The 18,528-nt window shown below is 37.7% G+C and overlaps 1 long non-coding RNA gene across 1 annotated transcript in view; it reads right to left on the reverse strand.

Moving 5' to 3' along the window:
• Positions 1-18,152, reverse strand: part of LOC125616645 — a 135,369-nt gene extending 117,217 nt beyond the window's left edge. Inside the window, exon 1 of the long non-coding RNA XR_007347375.1 lies at positions 18,022-18,152. This is a non-coding gene — a long non-coding RNA (uncharacterized LOC125616645). The remainder of the gene's footprint in view (positions 1-18,021) is intronic.
• Between the last annotated feature and the right edge of the window lie 376 nt (positions 18,153-18,528).

Consider the following 18,528-nt stretch of genomic DNA (forward strand, 5'->3'; position numbering starts at 1 on the left):
TGGAGTATTACTCTGCATTAAAAAATGACAAAATCATAGAATTTGCAGGGAAATGGATGGCATTAGAGCAGATTATGCTAAGTGAAGCTAGCCAATCCCCAAAAAACAAATGCCAAATGTCTTCTTTGATATAAGGAGAGTAACTAAGAACAGAGTAGGGACGAAGAGCATGAGAAGAAGATTAACATTAAACAGGGATGAGAGGTGGGAGGGAAAGGGAGAGAGAGGGGAAATTGCATGGAAATGGAAGGAGACCCTCAGGGTTATACAAAAGTACATACAAGAGGAAGTGAGGGGAAAGGGAAAAATAATACAAGGGGGAGAAATGAATGACAGTAGAGGGGGTAGAGAGAGAAGAGGGGAGGGGAGGGGAGGGGAGGGGTTATAGTAGAGGATAGGAAAGGCAGCAGAATACAACAGACACTAGTATGGCAATATGTAAATCAATGGATGTGTAACTGATATGATTCTGCAATCTGTATATGGGGTAAAAATGGGAGTTCATAACCCACTTGAATCAAAGTGTGAAATATGATATATCAAGAACTATGTAATGTTTTGAATAACCAACAATTAAAAATATATATATATATACATGAATATCTATAAAAATCAGTATTATGATTTTAGTTCATACCTCCACATTTTATTCTTGCACAGGATTTAAAACAAACAAATGATAAATGTGTATTAATGGCATACAATATATTAAAATGTAATGGTGACATCAATATCATAAAAAGGGAATATATCTAAAGGAGTAGTTTTTGTAATCAGATGAATAGGTTATCAGTTTAAAACATTGTTAGTATATTTCATGTAATACTTAGGGTAATCAAAATGAAAATTCTAGAGGATATAAACAAAAGAAAATGAGAAGGTATGCCCCTACAAAAACTCAACTAAACACAAAGGGAGGCAGTTAGGGAGTAAATGAGAAAGAAAACAACAAGCTAAATTTATATCTCAAGGAACTAGAAAAAGAAGAACTAAACCCAAAGCTAGCAGAAGGGGCAGGGTGATAAAAGTGAGAACAAAGATAAACAAAATGGAAAATAATCAATAGGGGGAAAAAAAGAGGTTCACCCCCTCCCCCCCAAAAAAAAAAAAAAAAAAAATCAAGAAAACTGATAAAATGTTAACAAGGCTGTCTAAGACAAAAAGAGAAAATTCTCAAGTAAAATCAGAAACAAAAGAGTGAAAATTATCAATTTTCACACAAAAAATAAAATTACAAGAGAGTTCTATGAACTGTATGCCAACAAATTTTATATCCTAGAGGAAACTGAGAAAGTCTAGAAATACAAAACTCACCAACACTGAATTGTAAAGAAACAAATTTTGAACATACCTATAAGTAAGGAAATTGATTTAGTAATCCAAAACCTCCCATGAAATCTGGCCCAAGACCAGATTTTATTGATATTTGGTATAATAATACCTGTAATGTCAATCGTTGTTGCCAATCTCTTCCAAAAAACTGAAAAGGAGCGAACGCTTCTAAACTTGACTCTGTGATGCCATCATTACTCTAAACCCAAATTCAAAGACAAGAAAACCAAAGACCAATATCTTTAATGCATATTGACACACAAATCCTCAAAAAAAAATACTAGTTAATATAATTTAACAATATATCGAAAGGATTGTATCAAGTGGGACTTATTCTTGAAATAAAAGATGTTTCAACATATGAAATTTAATCAGTGTGTATAATATACCACACAGGAAAAAAGGTGAGAAAACCCCCACATGATCATAGTTGACACAGAAAGAGCATTTGACAAAATTTGGCACCCTTTCATAACAAAAATACTCAACTAGGAGTAGAAGCAAACTTCCCAAGTAATAATAAAGTTCATATAAAAAACCCAAAGCATTTCATAGCCCTATGGTAAAAAACTGAAAACTGCTACTAAACTCAGAAATACAACAAGTGTGCCCCCTTTTGCCATTCATCTTAAACATATTGGAAATCCTTGCCAGAGAAATTGGACAAGAAATAAAAGGAATCCAAATTGGAAAGGAAGAGATCAAATTATCCTTTCTTATACTCAATATGATACTACACATACAAATACTTAAGGATTCCCCCACATACACACACACACACAAAAAAAAAACCAAACCTGTTAGAAGTAATAAAGTTTGCAAAATTACAGAATGCAAAAACCGAAACACAAAACTAATTCGTATTTCCACATACTAATAACAATCTAAAACAGACTTAAGGAAACAATTCTTATATCATCAAAAAGAACAAAATATCAGAAATAAACTTAAACAAGAAGGCAAAGTACTTGTACAATTAAAACTACCAAATGCTATTTAACTAAATTAAGGAAGACATCAATACAATAGTTCCCCCTCATCTGGAGGGAATACATTCCAACACCTCTTATGAATGCCTGACACCAGGGATAGTAGTGACCTCTCTATATACTGTTTTCTATACATACATACCTATGGTAATGTTTAATTTATAATTTAGGTGCATTAAAAGGTTAATAGCTAATAAAAAATGCAACATTCTTGACAGTATACTGTAATAAAAGATATGTGAATATAGTATCTCTCTCAAAACATCCTATTTTACTGCGCCCACTGTTCTTGTGATGCTGTTGAGATGATACAAGGCCTATGTCATGAGATGGAGTGAGGCGACTTGTGCAGGCCTGGTAACAGAGCATTAGGTTACTACCTAAGGGTTACCTGAGCACAAGTACTGTGATACCGCAACAGAAGGCTACCTGGATACTTATCTTATACCATCCACAAAAATTAACTGAAAATAGACCCAAAACCTAATATAAGAGATAAAACTATAAAACTCTTAGGGGGAAGAAACAGAAAAAAAGAAACCAGGTGAAGAATCTTATGACACTAGAGTTGATGATTTCTTAAAACACTAAAAGCACAGGGAAGAAAAAAAAAGTAAATAAAATGATTAGTCAAAAAATTTAAACTTTTGTACACCAAAGAACACCATAAGTAGTGTAAGAAAACCCATACAATGAGAGAAAATATTTGCATACCATATATCTGAAAAGTGATTAATGTCTAGTATATGTAAAGAATTACTACAATGTCACAATAAGAAAACAACCTGAAGAACTTGACCAGATAATTCCACAGAGAAATATACAAATGACCAATATCACATGAAAAAAAGTGCTCAACATCACTATTAGGTAAATGCAAATTAAACTATAATAGTAATACCCTTTATTATTTGATTCATCATTAAACTCCTAGTTTCCATGATAATATTTCTTATGTTTAAAAGTTCTATTAGTTCTTTTTCAGAAATTTCTAGCTTGTTTTTCATAACATTCTGTTCCTTTCACATACATTTGTTACACTTTTTCTTTCAACATATTAATCCTACTTTATATTTTGTATCTGATAACTCCAATATCAGAAGGTCTTGGGGATCTGATTTTGCTTTTCGTTATTTCTGCTAATATTGTAATTCATAATGATTCATTTCCTGTGTATTTTAAAATTTTGGACCCTGAAAGTCATATTTAGGCTTTAATCTACAAGAATCTTATTGAGACCAAATGAGGGCACTTAACCTCTATGGGAGTGTTTGTTTTTGCCAAGTATCCCGAGTCTTCCAAACAAGGACTAACTCCTCAGACTGAGGTTTCCCAGAGATCCAGGTAATGTAAATTCAGGTTCCAAGCTTAGTCCTAGGAAGCCTCAGTTATATCAGAGAGGATATTTTTTCAACCTAGAAGTTAGGCCATGATAGACCTTTGCCATCTCTTTGCCATCAGCTGAATGTTTTTCCTGCCCATTCTACTCAAGATGCATCCCTTGGCATTCTGTCATTAAGTTCCAACTCCCTACCCTGCATGGATCTAAGCCCCTCATCCTACTCATCTTCAGCCACAAACAGGAAGGCCCCAGTTGTTGAAACTGACCAATGTCCAGCCAGTGCTTCAGGAACTGAACACAGGTTTCTGTTCTCGAGACTAAAAGGCTCAGGGTTTACTCCAGTTGAACTGGGCTGTGCAAAATAACCACACAAGAGACACAAATACCTTTTTCTTTGGGGTTGCTGTGATGGCTCCTCTGACCTTAAGGGTCCACAGGAGGAGAGAGAGAGAGAGAGAGAGAGAGAGAGAGAGAGAGAGAGAGAGAACGTGCTGACCACTTTTATTGAGGAGAAGCTATTCAGATGAGGCAAGTGGTCAGGTTTCAGGGGGCTGAGTCTATCTTCATGATGTCCACTGTCAGCAGGTTGACTGACACCTGGGTAGGCCACACCCAAAGGCACAGTAAGAGAAGGGGACACACACAAGACACTTCCATGGAAGTTTCTATCCTAAATAGGGCAAGGGGTTATATTACAAAGAACAGGTGAGCATAGCTCCACCCATGGGCCTATAGGAAGACACACCCATGCATGAGACACCGACCTTCAAACCCAAGAAGGGTGGGGAAAGCTCTGCCACATTTCTGTGACTGAGTGCCTCAGCACCCAGCCGGGGAGTGTGACTCAGTCATGTGCAAGGTTGGTCTCCCACATATTCCCCCTTTCATACTATATAAAATGTAACTGGGAAATTTTATCTTTCAGACACTCGACTCTTGGTCTAAGGTCATCACGATCTGCTATTGAAACACAAAGAATTAGTAGAAAACATATCTTCATAACACAATCAACTTGGAAGAATCAGGTTATTACTTATTTTGCCAAACACTGAGAAGATTTTTAATCTTTTCCCAATTTACTGGGAGGCATTGAGTTTGGCCATAGTAACAGACATTCTCATTGGCATGGCATTTAGGCCTCTCCATAAACCAAATAGCTAAGGGCTCACTCACATTATTTATTACATTGTCTTCTAGAGCATTATTACTTAGTTCTCATCCTTCCATAAGCACTTATCTGACCATGAAGGATCTTGGAAGTAATTTAAGTCAAACATTAAGAAAATCCATACATTGTAAGTTTTAAGACACAGCCACAAAGGCTGCAATTAAATAAGCAAGGAATAATATTTAAAGTAGTCACTTCAGGGATTATGAGACCAGCAGCTTGCTTAGGACTGGTTAATTGACATACACCTGTTTGAAAGCCTGAACATTAAATTCAGCATATTATAGCTCTGAAATATTTGCTGGCAATAATTAATGATACAGTAAGTTGTATTCTTACAGGCTACAGGATATTTATCATATATTTAAGGAGTTCATTAGGTCTGTCAGTAATATACTCTTGGAAAAATCTATTTTAATAATTTTTCCAACAATTGTCCATATAGGTAAATGTAGTCTTAGTCACTGAAGTCCAGCATAATTGGCTAGTTTAGGTTTTTCATATGCTGTCTTGCATAAGTTCCTGTCACTGGTGTGGTCAATTATTTGCTCAGCTACCTCAGTCGTGGTAAGTAGAGACACACAGACTCTGGGAGCTGGTGAGAACTGGCTGGTGACAAACCTCAAGTCGACATCAGTTTCTTTTTGGAATGCACACAACTGTTATAGGGTTCAAGTGGGATGTGCCTGTCAATCACACATAAGCAAGACAATATCCATAAGCCAATCATCTTCTGTCTAATATAACCATACTGTGAGCAAACTAAGGCTATTCCAATATTTCCTCCCCTTTTATTAAATTTGTTGCCAAAGGAGAACCCTGACGAGAGAAGAAAGGAAAAGGAAAAAGCATAAAAAAAAAAAAGAGTGGAAGAACCAAGAAAGAGAAAAATATCCAGACATGGTCTATTCCTGTAGTTGCAGTTGTTTCCTGCTGTGGTGAGCAGGGCAGTCGCTGTTGATTTGGTCTTGTCACTTGGGTTCTGATCTGAGCTGGATGTGGGGAGCAAAGCAGCCATGGGGCAGGAGACCTCTCTCAGAAAGGATGAAGACTTAGGCCTTTGCAAAGGTGTGGGGGGGGTGAGATTCTGTGCCTCACCTCTGTTGGCCCCCAAGTTTTCTCCTGATGGCCCCTCTGCAACTGTGCTTGTCTTAGGTTGTCCCTCCCTTGAGGAATCTTACCCGTCATTGACTAACCAGCCATCCTCCGGGGCCAAACAGGGTGATGTGGAGTGTGCATGGCATTGTCCCCTAGAGGGTTCTCTGTCTCCTTGATAGATAATGCCCCCATGGCCTCCACATCAGCATTTACCTTAGGATCAGCAAACACGGGTTTCTTCTTCATGGAGGGCCCAGCTCACAGCACTGGGCTGGTGAGGCTGTGTTCAGGAAGGAAGGAGAAAGGCCAGACAAACAGTGATATTGTGACAAAGCTGAGAGACACAGGTAGATGAAGAGGAGAGCAGTGCTAAGACTCAGGGCATGATCCCTCATAGAGAACTGGCTCTTAGTTGGTGTTACTTACAATTAGTCCATAGCTGCCATCCATACGGATGCAGAATAATCTGTTATTTCAACACTGTCTTTTTCTCAAAAGATACTTCCAGACAGCCTGTTTACTATAGAATCAATATATGGGTATAACTGACCATTACAGTCAGGACAATTAATCTAGTTTCATGAGTGGACTTTCCAGTCCACACTGTAAGACACATTAAAGGTGGACCTGGGAAAATGGGTCCATACAAGTCTTTTTATAATTTTTTATTTATCTGACAAGCTCGTGAAGCTGCATGGCTATAAACTCTACGTGGAAATTTACCTCCCTGTGCCAGGTTTCTCAGTCATTATCATGATGACTGGTTTAAACTCTCCTTTGATATCTGATTTAATGTTACTGAACATGATTCAGTAAATTAAGACTGTCAATATTACAATTTAAGAAAAAATTTTAAAATATTTGTAAAATCTAGTGTGCATCTCTGGGGTCCTGTATCCCCCCCCACTTTGTTTTTTAAATAAAATTGAGTAAAGGCTTGGTATAAGTCGTAGTTTCATTAGTTTAAGTTATAGGTATAGTTCAAGTATTTAAGTGATAAGAATACATTTACCTTTTATTGATCATTATAATTTTCCAATACAGACCAGTTGATCCATCCTAACAATTTAGAAAGAACCCTAAATCTCTTTAAGATCTCAAAATATCTCTATATTTTAGAAAATTAAAAAATACCTATTTAAAGGATAATCGTCTTTTAAAAAATATGATTAAGGTTATTTCTCAGTGTAGGGAGCACTATATAAATCTTACCGTAATTTTTATGGACAATAGATCCAGCCAGAGAACTTTATATAATATCAATAAATTTTTAAAGTTTGTAACCTTTATTATTTAAGATTAACATAACTTTAATTTGGAGAACCTCAGTCCTAATAATTATGAAATTTGAAAAAACATTTTATCAAACAAAATATGTAAGAATCAACAGTGTCTCAGAATCAAATTTAGTCTTAAAGGACAATTGTTAAAATTGGGATCCAAGTCAGTAGTTTAATATATTTAGTGTTTAATCAATGATGTGAATTTATTTACCAAAATTAATCTTTGTCTTAGACAAGAATAATTATTAGGCAATAAGGATCTTTCTTTACAGAAATAAACTTAGCAATTTAATAGGTTTTTATCATGTCAAAATATGGACAAAATCTTAGCTCACATCATTATAGTGAATTTAGGAAAATATCTTGAAATAGTTTTGAATTATTTAACACTTTTATAGTCAGTCCAGTAAAATCTAGAATATAAAGACCTTGTTTTACCCAAAGATGATTTATTTCTTCTTTTTAGGATCCAATGTGTGCTTTCTCTTTGTTTAAGCATCTTTTTCTTCTAGATTTTTTTCTAGTTATACTTTGGAACAATTTCTGAAAACCTTAGACTCTATAAACAAATTATTGTACTTTGATAAGAAATATCAATGAAAATAGTTAAAATCCTTAGATATTTCTGCAGACAGAATTATTTTTGTTTATCATAAGTTTGTAGAATTTGAGAATTAGAAACTACTTGATTTTTTAAAAATATTTTTTTAGCTTTAGCTGGACACAATATCTTTATTTTATTTTTATGTGGTGCTGAGGATTGAACCCAGTGCCTCACGCACACCAGGCGAGCGTGTTACTACTTGAGCCATATCCCCAGTCCCTACTTGAAGATTGTATTTTCTCTTAAAAATCAGATTTATAGTAAATATATTTATCTCAAATATCTGTAACAAAAAGGCAGAGTATCTGATAAATGTACATATAAAACAAATTATGGGTTTTCTGTTGAAGAAAAACAATTATGCAAATATATATTAACAATTAGACATGTGCTAATTATTTTATAGATTAACAAATATAGGTTATCTGAATAACTAGGAAAATATGGAATAAGGACATAACTTATAATTGTATTAACTTTATGTAACCACGTGGTTCTTAAAATACTTGGATCCATTTCAATTTATTTTTACCTAGGAGTGCACTCTTTTTTGACATCACTTGATGTAACTGAAATAAGATCCTTGTGCATACATATTTATTTTTTGTACTTATATAGTCAGGAATGAGAATAAGGGTTTTTTTTTTAACCACAGGAACATTGCTGGCTTTTATTCCCATGGCGAGCAAATGTATCCCCCATAACCTCCAGAATTAAATGTAAAATACAAAGAAGCATATTTAGAATCTCTCATTAATAGAACATTATTTAGTAACACAACTATAGAGAAAAGTCAGGTTATTCAACTCAAAACTAAAATTTAGGGCTGCAATGTAGAAACCTGTGGAATTAAATTTTGTCTGAAAAAGATATCTTCCGTTAGCATTTACAGGTGGGCATTTTATAAAATGCAGGCTCTGAGGAGCTCCAGTAGCAATCTAAAACAGGAAGCACAGGTTAGAAGCTGGAAAGCAGGACCAGAAGTCCTGTCTGAGTGACTGTGGAAGAACCAATCGGAAGGCCATGAAAATGCAGGAGGCGGGACCAGGAAGCCCCCTCTTCTGGCCAGACACCGCATGGTTACCATGGTGACACAAACAACATGGAGTTGTCTGCCCATTGTTGGGGCAAAAGTTCCCCGAGAATTTTCATAGCCAATTGCAGTTCATTTGGTTTTGTTTGTATTTCTCCCGCCTGGCCCAGATCCTATAGCAGTAGCAGCTTGCTTTGTCTCTGTTACCTGTGTTTGTAGCCTGTGTACTCCCACACCATGCACTTTTTTCTGGGGCATGTGGGTACTCCAAACGTTTATTTTTTTAAGTGGCAGACACCAGCATTACCATCAGATATTAAGTTAGTCTGCTTTGGGCATTCAGGTCAAGTCATTTAAGGGTTAAGTGCACAGCTGGCCACACGGGCTAGGACCCCATAGGGAGCAGCAAGCAGCAGCTAAAGTCTTTGGTCCCCAGCAGCTGAGTTACAACCATCCTGATTTATAGAACAATCACTTAGCAAAGAGGTCAGTACAAACTTTCTGAGTATTCACAAAAACAATAGAAAAATTGAAATTTGCTTCTCTCCAGGTAAACATCACAACATTTTCTCCCCTTTATTCCCCTCACTCTCCTAGCACAAATTTCTAGAATATAAAGGCCAAAAAATCTTTTATTAAAGATTTACAAAAACAATTCAAAAAAGTCCATAAAAGCACTCTTTCCATGGAGAGAACTCAGCAACACAGCCCATTAATCACCTTAATAACTCTACATTTATTTAGTCTCTAGAATTATTAAATATTAAACATTTTAACATCACAAATTTTCTATCTAGTTCACTTACTTTCTACAATTCAGCCCACAATACTCTGCAATCCTAAGCATGCTTAACTTCTGGAGAGAAATATCAAACTCACTAAACTTTAAGTTGTAGTTCCCGTACGAGCCAACATTTGTCGCTTTTGTCCCAACGGCCTAAAGAGTCAGACCTTTCGCCCCACGTTGGGCGCCAATTGCCAGATTTCTGTTCTCGCAACTAAAAGGCTCAGGATTTACTCCAGTTGAACTGGGCTAACTGGGTTGTGCAAAATAACCACACAAGAGACACAAAATACCTTTTTCTTTGGAGTTGCTGTGACAGCTCCTCTGACCTTAAGGGTCCGCAGGAAAAGGGGGGGGGGACATGCTGACCTCTTTTATTGAGGAGAAGCTATTCAAATGAGGCAAGGGGTCAGGTTTCAGTCTATCTTCATGATGTCCACTGTCAGCAGATTGACATCTGGGTAGTCTACACCCAAAGGCACAGTAAGAGAAGGGGACACACACAAGACAAGATACTTCCACAGAAGATTCCTAAAAAGGGCAAGGGATTATATTACAAAGAACAAGTGAGCATAGCTCCACCTATGGGTCTGTAACAAGACACAGCCATGCGTGAGACACTGACCCTCGAACCCAAGAAGGGTAGGGAAAGCTCTGCCACATTTCTGTGACTGAGTGCCTCAGCACCCAGCCGGGGAGTGTGACTCAGTCATGTGCAATGTTGGTCTCCCACAGGTTTCTAGCTCCCTCTCCATCTTTGGCTCCTAGAGATTTTGCTTATATTCTTGGGATTTTAGTCATGTATTTCTTGTATTTTATCTAGCATTCCTAGGAGTTGTATACTAGGTGTCTTTGTAGGACATTTCATCTACCATATCAACAAAAGTGGAGGTCCATCTGTTCCTATGTAATAAGGGGAAAAAAATAAGTTTCTTGAAAAACAAAAGAAAGAAAATGAAGATGTGGAAGAGTTTCAAACCAGGTTACACTTTTGTAAAATCTATCTCCCAAACTCACTTGTGTTAGTTCTTTGTTTCCAGATACCAGTTCAGGCTCAGCAAGCTTGGATTCAACAACCATAGATCAAAAATTCAGGGAAAAAATGCATCTGTACTGAGAATATAGATTTCTCTTCTTGCTATTATTCCCCAAACAATTTAAGAATTGATTACTTATTTCTAATACAATACGAACACAATGCAATCTAAAGACAAAGTATACAGGAGGCTCTGTGTAGGTTATGCACAAATGCCAGCCATTTTATATAAAGGACCTGAGCAGTATTGAAGGTTGACATCTGCAGGGGGTTTTTAAAAAATCCCCTGAAGATACTGGGGGATGACCATCCTTAAAAGGAAACAGGCCTGGGATTATAAGGACACTGCCACTGGGTGTGGAGAGAGGGGAAGATGGAAAACTCCATCTCACTCCAAGTCCAGATCTGAAAAGAGAAAGACTCCAAGGCCTAGAGTGGGGCAGGGAAGATGGAGAACAGAACAAGATGCAAGTGAGTCCACACGGCCCGTGATCACCACATGAGAAACTCACCAAAGGCTGATGAGGGGCACAGGACTCAAGTTGAATATATAAATGCTTAGGCAGTGGGGGAGACCTCTTCAACACCCCAAGCTTGATCTACTCTTATCCCGCGTAATATGCCAGTTTTTATTCCAATAAGGACTACATTCTTAAATAAGAAAAGATTTGTTTCCCCAGCCTCCTCGGGAAAGAAATCACTTTCACAGAGAATTGAAACAGCTACCACCAGAATGAGGATATAAGATAAAATGCCTTAAAAGAAATTAAAGGGATATAAATAGGAAAAGAGCTAAAACCATCCCTATTTGCCAATGACATGATTCTATATTTAGAAGACCCAAAAACCCCACCAGAAACTTCTTAAAACTCAAATTCAGCAAAGTAGCAGGATATAAAAAAATCAACACCCATAAATTAGTTGCATTCCTATACATTAGTGATGAATCAGCTGAAAGAAATTAGAAAAGCTATCCCATTCACAATAGCAAAACACACACATACAGACAGACACATACACACAAACGGGAATCCACTTAACAAATGAAGTGAAAGACCTCTATGATGAAAACTATAGACCACTGAAGAAAGAAATTGAAGAAAACCTTAGAAGATGGAAAGATCTTCCATGTTCTTGGATAGGCAGAATTAATATTGACAAAATGGTCATACTAACAAAAGTGCTATATAGATTAAATGTAATTCCTATTAAAATTCCAATGATGTTCTTCATAGAAATAGAAAAGGCAGCCATGAAAAATAAGAGACCCAGAATAGCCAAAGCAATCCTCAGCAAGTAAAGTGAAACAGAAGGCACCACAATACCAGACCTTCAATTATACTATAGAGCTACAGTAACAAAAACAACAACAACAAAAAATATTGTAACCAAAACAGACATAAAAATCAGTTGAACAGAAGAGAAGACAGAGAGACAAACCCACATAAATACAGTTATCTCCTATAGACAAAGGCACCATAAACATTACACTGGAGAAAAGATAGTCTCTTTAATAAATGGTGCTGGGAAAACTAGAAATCCATATATACTAGAATACAAGTAAACCCCTATCTCTCACCTTGCACAAAACTCAACTCAAAGTGGATAAAGGACCTGAGCATTAGACCAGAGACCTGCACCTACTAGAAGAAAAAGCAGGCCCAAATCTTCATGTCAGCTTAGGAACCGACTTCCTCAACAAGACTCCTAAAGCAAAAGAAGTAAAATCAAGAATCAATAAATGGAAATGGAATCAAAGTAAAAATCTTCTTCACAGCAAAAGAAACAACCAAGATCATGAAGAGAGAGCCTACAGAATGTGAGAAAACTCAAAAAACACACCAAAAAAATTCAAATAAATCAATGAGCAAACAATAAATGAGCAAAGAAACTGAACAGACACTTCACAGAATAAGATATGAATGGCCAATAAATATATGAAAGTGTTCAAAAAATAACTAGCAATTAGAAAAATGCTAATCAGAACTACACTGAGATTTCATCTTACCCCAATCAACAATCAAGAACACAAACAATAAATGTTGGCAAGGATGTGGGGAAAAGGGTACGCTCATATATTGCTGGTGGGATGGCAAATTAGTACAGCCATTCTGGAAAGCAGTACAGAGATTCCTCAGAAAACTAGGAATGGAACCACTATTTGACCTAATTATCCCACCCCGTGGTATATATCCAAAGGAGCTAAAATCAGCGTATTACAGTGACTCAGCCACATCAATGTTTATAGCAAGTCAACTCACAATACCTAAGCTATGGAACTAACCTAGGTGCCCTTCAACAAATGAGTGGATAAAGAAAATGTGGTACATGTAAAGAATGATATTTTCCAGTAAATGGATGGCTCTGGAGACTATTATGCAAAGCAAAATAAGCCAATCCCAAAAACCAAAGGTCAAATGATCTCTCTGATGTGCAGATGCTAACACACAAAAGGGGAGTGGGAGAGGAATAATATAAGTTCAGTGAATTAGACAAAGGTGAAGGAGGAAATGGAAGAGGAAAAGAGTAGAATAAATCATACATAACTTTCCTACATTCATATATTAATATGCCACAGTAAATCCCTACATCATGTACAATCACAAGATCCTCAGAATAACATATAATCCATTTATGTTAATATGTCAAAATATACTCTACTATCATGTATATCTAAAAATAATTTTAAAAAGATAAAATTCCTTGTGTAGCTCTTGAGACTTTGTAAACACCCTGTAAATGGTGGCTATGAGTAAAATATATCCATCTACTGAGCATGAGTTCACTGAATCTGTTATGGGTTGACTGTGTCATCCTGGAAAATTCACACTTTATAATACCCCAGAAACTTAGAATGTGACCACCTTTGGACATAGGGTCTTTATAGAGCTGAGCGAGTTAAAATGATGTGATCATTAAGGTGGGTGTCCTTATAAGAGAAGGAAATTTGAACACAGCAACTTATGAAGGAAAGACAACATGAAGACAGGGTAAAGCTAGACGTGTACAAGGCGAGGAGAAAGGCCTGGGACAGATACTCCCCTCACAGCCTCAGAAGATGCCAACCCTGCTGGAAGTCTGGATCTCAGACCTCCATTCCTTAGAACCATGAAACAATACACTTCCGGTTACTTTGTTACAGCAATCCTGGCAAACTAAGATTATTTCTATGAGAAAAACAAACAAAACCCCCCAAACCAGATAGTGATAGTACTATTTTCAATTAGTAACTTATTTCTCTGAAATGACATCTGTGCTATGACCTGAATTATTACAAGGAACAAACAATGTAAAAATCTGGGGGAAAACACTTTCTATCTGGAAGAAATGATCAATTAAAAAAAAAAAAAATCACTGCAGCAGGAATATATTGGCCGGCACAGCTCTTCAACCTTTTCCTTGACTTGAACACAGGTGATAAACGTGTGATGGCTGGAGCGATAAAAATCATCATGGAACCATGAAGCAACAAGCATAAGAGTCAAAAAGAAAGAACCCGAGTATTTCATGAATTCATTAGAAGACTATACCGATACCACTGACTGACTCCTCTGGATTTCGTGTTCTGTGAGAAAAATAAACCCTTTTTGTTCAAGGCACCAATAGTCAGTTTTTCCGATACTTAGAGCCAAAAATATTCTGAACAAACATAACACTGTACAGTGTGGTAAGGATTACTGGACTTTGAAAGTTTTTTAATCTGAAGAATGAAAAATTCTGACTTAAGTTTTTTAAAGAACATTCTAAAAGAGTAATAAATATAGAAAATGTGGCCATAGAATTGTAGCAGGGAAATGTTTTTTGCTCCCTCAAACATCAAGGTGAGGGAAGTGGAAGCTGGTACATGATGGACTTGGGGGACATTTTTGGTGTAAACTTTTTAGAATTATGCTAGGGGAATTGAATTTAGGGGAACTTAACCTCTGAGCCACATCCCCAGCCCCTTTTGTTTTTTATTTTGAGACAGGTCTAAGTTGCTCAGAGCCTCACTAAATTGCAGAGGCTGGCCTTGAACTCATGATCTTCCTGCCTCAGCCTCCCAGGTCTCTGGGATTACAAGTGAGCACCACCATGATGAACTTCCTAATTAACTGGATGTGAGGTGAAGAGAGGAAAGTACAGCAGTTGAAGATAACTCGGTTTTTGCCTGAGCAGCTAGATAGACGAAGATGATATTGATAAGTAGAAGAAGTCAGTGTAAAGTTAAGAGTTCTGTTTGCACCGTGTTAAGTTTCAGATCTTACTAAATGAGGACATTAAGTAAGCATGGGACAGGTACACGTGGAGTCGAGGGGTGCATAAAGGCTGGGATACATAAACTAGGTTCATCTGCATATATGTATAAGCCTGGATATAATCGCCTAAAGAGAAAAGGACCAGCATCCAAAACCAAGTGGGCATCTGCCAATCACCTAAACACTGATGAGAAAAGGAGAGGGAGACTCAGAGAGAGGGAGGAGGGAAAGCCAAGAGGTGTTTCTAGAAGGAGGGGGGAGGTCATCTGCTGTATATGCTGACAGGTCAAGAAAGATGCGACGTTTGGATTTGGCAAGATGATAAATTCTGAAAACAATTTCAGTGGATCAATAGGTCAGAACCCATTCAAGTGGGTTGGAGAAATCATTAGCCATAAATTTTTTTAAATTAGGGGGGGGAAAAAGAAAGGACAGACAACAACCACGATTACAACGAGAGCCAGGAGAAATGTTCTTTCCCCACTTTTCTTTTTACTATTTTCCCCTTTGTTCTACATGGTCTCTTGGGATAGTGCCCAAAGCCAAGTGTGGAGTGAGTGGTCTGGGCCAGGTGTGGGGGTTCAGGGCAGCGAGCACACCACCTCTCTCCTTTGCTTTCTAACGGTACACCAGGGCTGAAAGTTATCCGATCACTGTCAAAGACAGGATTCTGAATTTTTTGATTCTGGCGTGTCCGATCTTCAGTCCAGCATCACCTTTGTTTCATTCTTTCATTTAATTTACTTAGTTTCTCAAAAGCAGCAGAGAATGAGTTGTGTTTGTGTCAGTTTATTTTAATGTATAATGAGCGATTCAAATGATTGCACATCACACATTCCAATGTTGTTGAATGTGTAATCATTTAAATGAACACAGGTGCCATGCGTCTGTGCGTGCCTGAAAAAAAACCACCCTCTGCGCTTCGTGTGGAAAGATGATGTACTTGGCTGTACAAACCTCATGTCTTAATTTCTTTTTAATTTTATTTTTTCCCCTCAAATGCTTTGTTTTTTTTCGACCCAATAAAACATGCTGAAACTTGGGCTTTGTAAAGTAGATATTTGCCCCAATAGCAAACCTGAAACCATCCCAGAGCCCACATGAAACAGCAAGCTTGCAAATGTGAAATGTATTTTTAACTTTGGGGATGAAAAATTACAAATCTGTGCGCTTTAAAATTAGCATTTCCAGCAAGGTATGAAACCGTGGCAACAAGCATGAAAGAAATTAAATTATCTTCTGTGATGATGCTCCTGTGAGGTAGGAATAATAGCTCTGAAACTTCTTTCATGTCACTCCCGACAGTTTAGCATCAATCCTCCCAGGCAAGCTAATGTAATCAATCCTGGCGTATTTCACTGTACTGCTAACTAGATGGCATTATTAGTACGACCATGTTATTTCATAATTAACTTACTTCTTATTTTCGAGACAGGAACTATATCCAGTGAGATGAACACACTTGGGGGTTCTCTGAATAGGCTTCTGAACTGTTTATACATGCACATCACTAAATCCCAGTTGAAGCTTAGATGTAGGAAGCAATTCGTTCATGCTACCTAACCTCTTCCAGTCACTACCAGGGAATCAGAAGTTCTTGCTCACTACTGTGACTAAGTATCAAATTTCCTACCACTCATCATCTGTTACACCTGAACATGTTAAGACTCAATTGAGAAACTACGTGGTACGTTGGTTACTTCCATCCGACACAGCTGAGGGGCTATCCAGAACTGCAGGTTCCTCTCTACTCTCCCTGGGCCAGGGTCTCAGAAGGGAGCCTGGCATCTGCATTGATAGGCTATCCAAGAGTACTGTGTCCTGTAATGCTTATGACCCACTGAATTGCTCTGTGGTGGAGTACTTACCTAGCGTGCCTTAGGCCCTGGGTTCAATTCCCAGTGCCACAAAAGACAACAACGAACACACATACAATTGCTGAATTAAACTGTTTTGCACTAGCCACCTTTCACAAGTTGCCCTTCTCATTCAGCCACTTCCACATATACACACAGATATACATGCATATATATATAGGTGAGTATAACCTTGACTCCTACCATGTCATGGTGGATGGGTGCCTAGATTTCCGGCCTACCCACTCTTTCATGGACAATGCTGTTCTCATAGACTGAAAAAGTGACACATCTAGTTGTGGTGCCAGTAGGCCCATCAAGATAGATTCAACATGGCTGGGCACCTGACCTACACTGAGTCAATTTAAATGGAGACGGTAAAATTGCAGTAATCGGTAGTAGTCCCTGGAACTGGAGAGTCATGCAGATTAAGGCTGGGATACTTTGAAGGCTGAGTGGATGGATGAGAGGTAGAGAAAAGCAAGATGTGGTGGGAAGTAGAGGGAAAAGCGGATTGACCTAAAAGATTAGAAATTAAATACTCTGTGGGGAGGCAAAGAAAAAAATTTAAGTATGGGTAAAAGAGGTGAAAAAAAATGAAAATGGGTGTCTGAAGACTTCCCAAGTTCTCATTGCAAACTCTTATTAGGTTCCGGCTCTGAGGTTCCACTCACTTTAGCCGCTATACTTTGGTTTCTGCTCTTTACAACCAAATGGCCCCTGAACTTAGTGAGGACTCTTTGCTTTTCAATCTTCACTATAAGCCAAAAGAGTCCCTAATCTACTACCAAGAACTTCTTTATAAACTAGTTTTTAAAAAAAACTTGAAAGAAATAAGGAAGAAAAAAGAAAACTACAAACTCTCCCGGTTGTATTTTTTTTTTTTTTTTGGAAGACTGCTCTTTCACACCACCAGGCAGACTTCAATAAAACCTCACAAGGCAGAAATGTCAAATACTTGTGTTATAAGGCTGCTAGCCTGAGAAGCTATCCATTAATGCCACCTCTTTTTCTTTTAGAGTTAAGGGAACAACTGAGAGAAAAGTCCAGTTGCCATCAAAGGCCATTTATCTACTTCTAAGCCAACACATATACACACATCTTGAACCCTCACAGTTGAGATCAACTAAAAACAAACAAAACCCCTGAAATCTTAGCTTTCAAGATAATAAACAAAGGAAAAATGATGCCAGTATCGACAGCAGCCAGCACCTGGCTAGCTCACTAATGGAGCGCTGGAGCCCAGCCTCTGTCCACTCACCATGCTCATTAGGCAGAGGAATTTTCATCTCGCCTCCAGAAAGATTCCAGCGACTGGTGGGAAGGCTCCAAGAAAGGGATGACTTTCCGCTCTTGCCCATCCATCCTCTTTTATTTCCCCCTCTTCCACTCCACACTCCTCTCCCTTGGCAGCTGTTCCAGATAAAGGAGCCTGGAGCTGCACGGGGGGCCCCCCGGGCTGGTCTGTTTAAGAACAGGCTGTGCCAGGTTTTCAGCTGCAATTAATTTTCCAGATAAGCGCTAAACCTTCAAAATGCATTTGAATTTGAAATGCTGATACAGTCGTCAACCACTGCAGTATACAACCATAAATCTTGAGCAGAGATAGTTTTTGTTGGTAATAATGAAGTACAATATACATTTAATTAGTGTGAGATTTAGGAAATGTGCAGTGTAATAAAACAATATTCTAATTAGGGTTGGAGAAACTTGTTTGAATATGATTTGTGCAGTACCGTTACAAGGAGTTCTTACAAACTGCACTGAA

This window comes from Marmota marmota, unplaced genomic scaffold (genome assembly GCF_001458135.2).
Source record: "Marmota marmota marmota unplaced genomic scaffold, marMar, whole genome shotgun sequence".
Classification (NCBI taxonomy): Eukaryota; Metazoa; Chordata; class Mammalia; order Rodentia; family Sciuridae; genus Marmota; species Marmota marmota.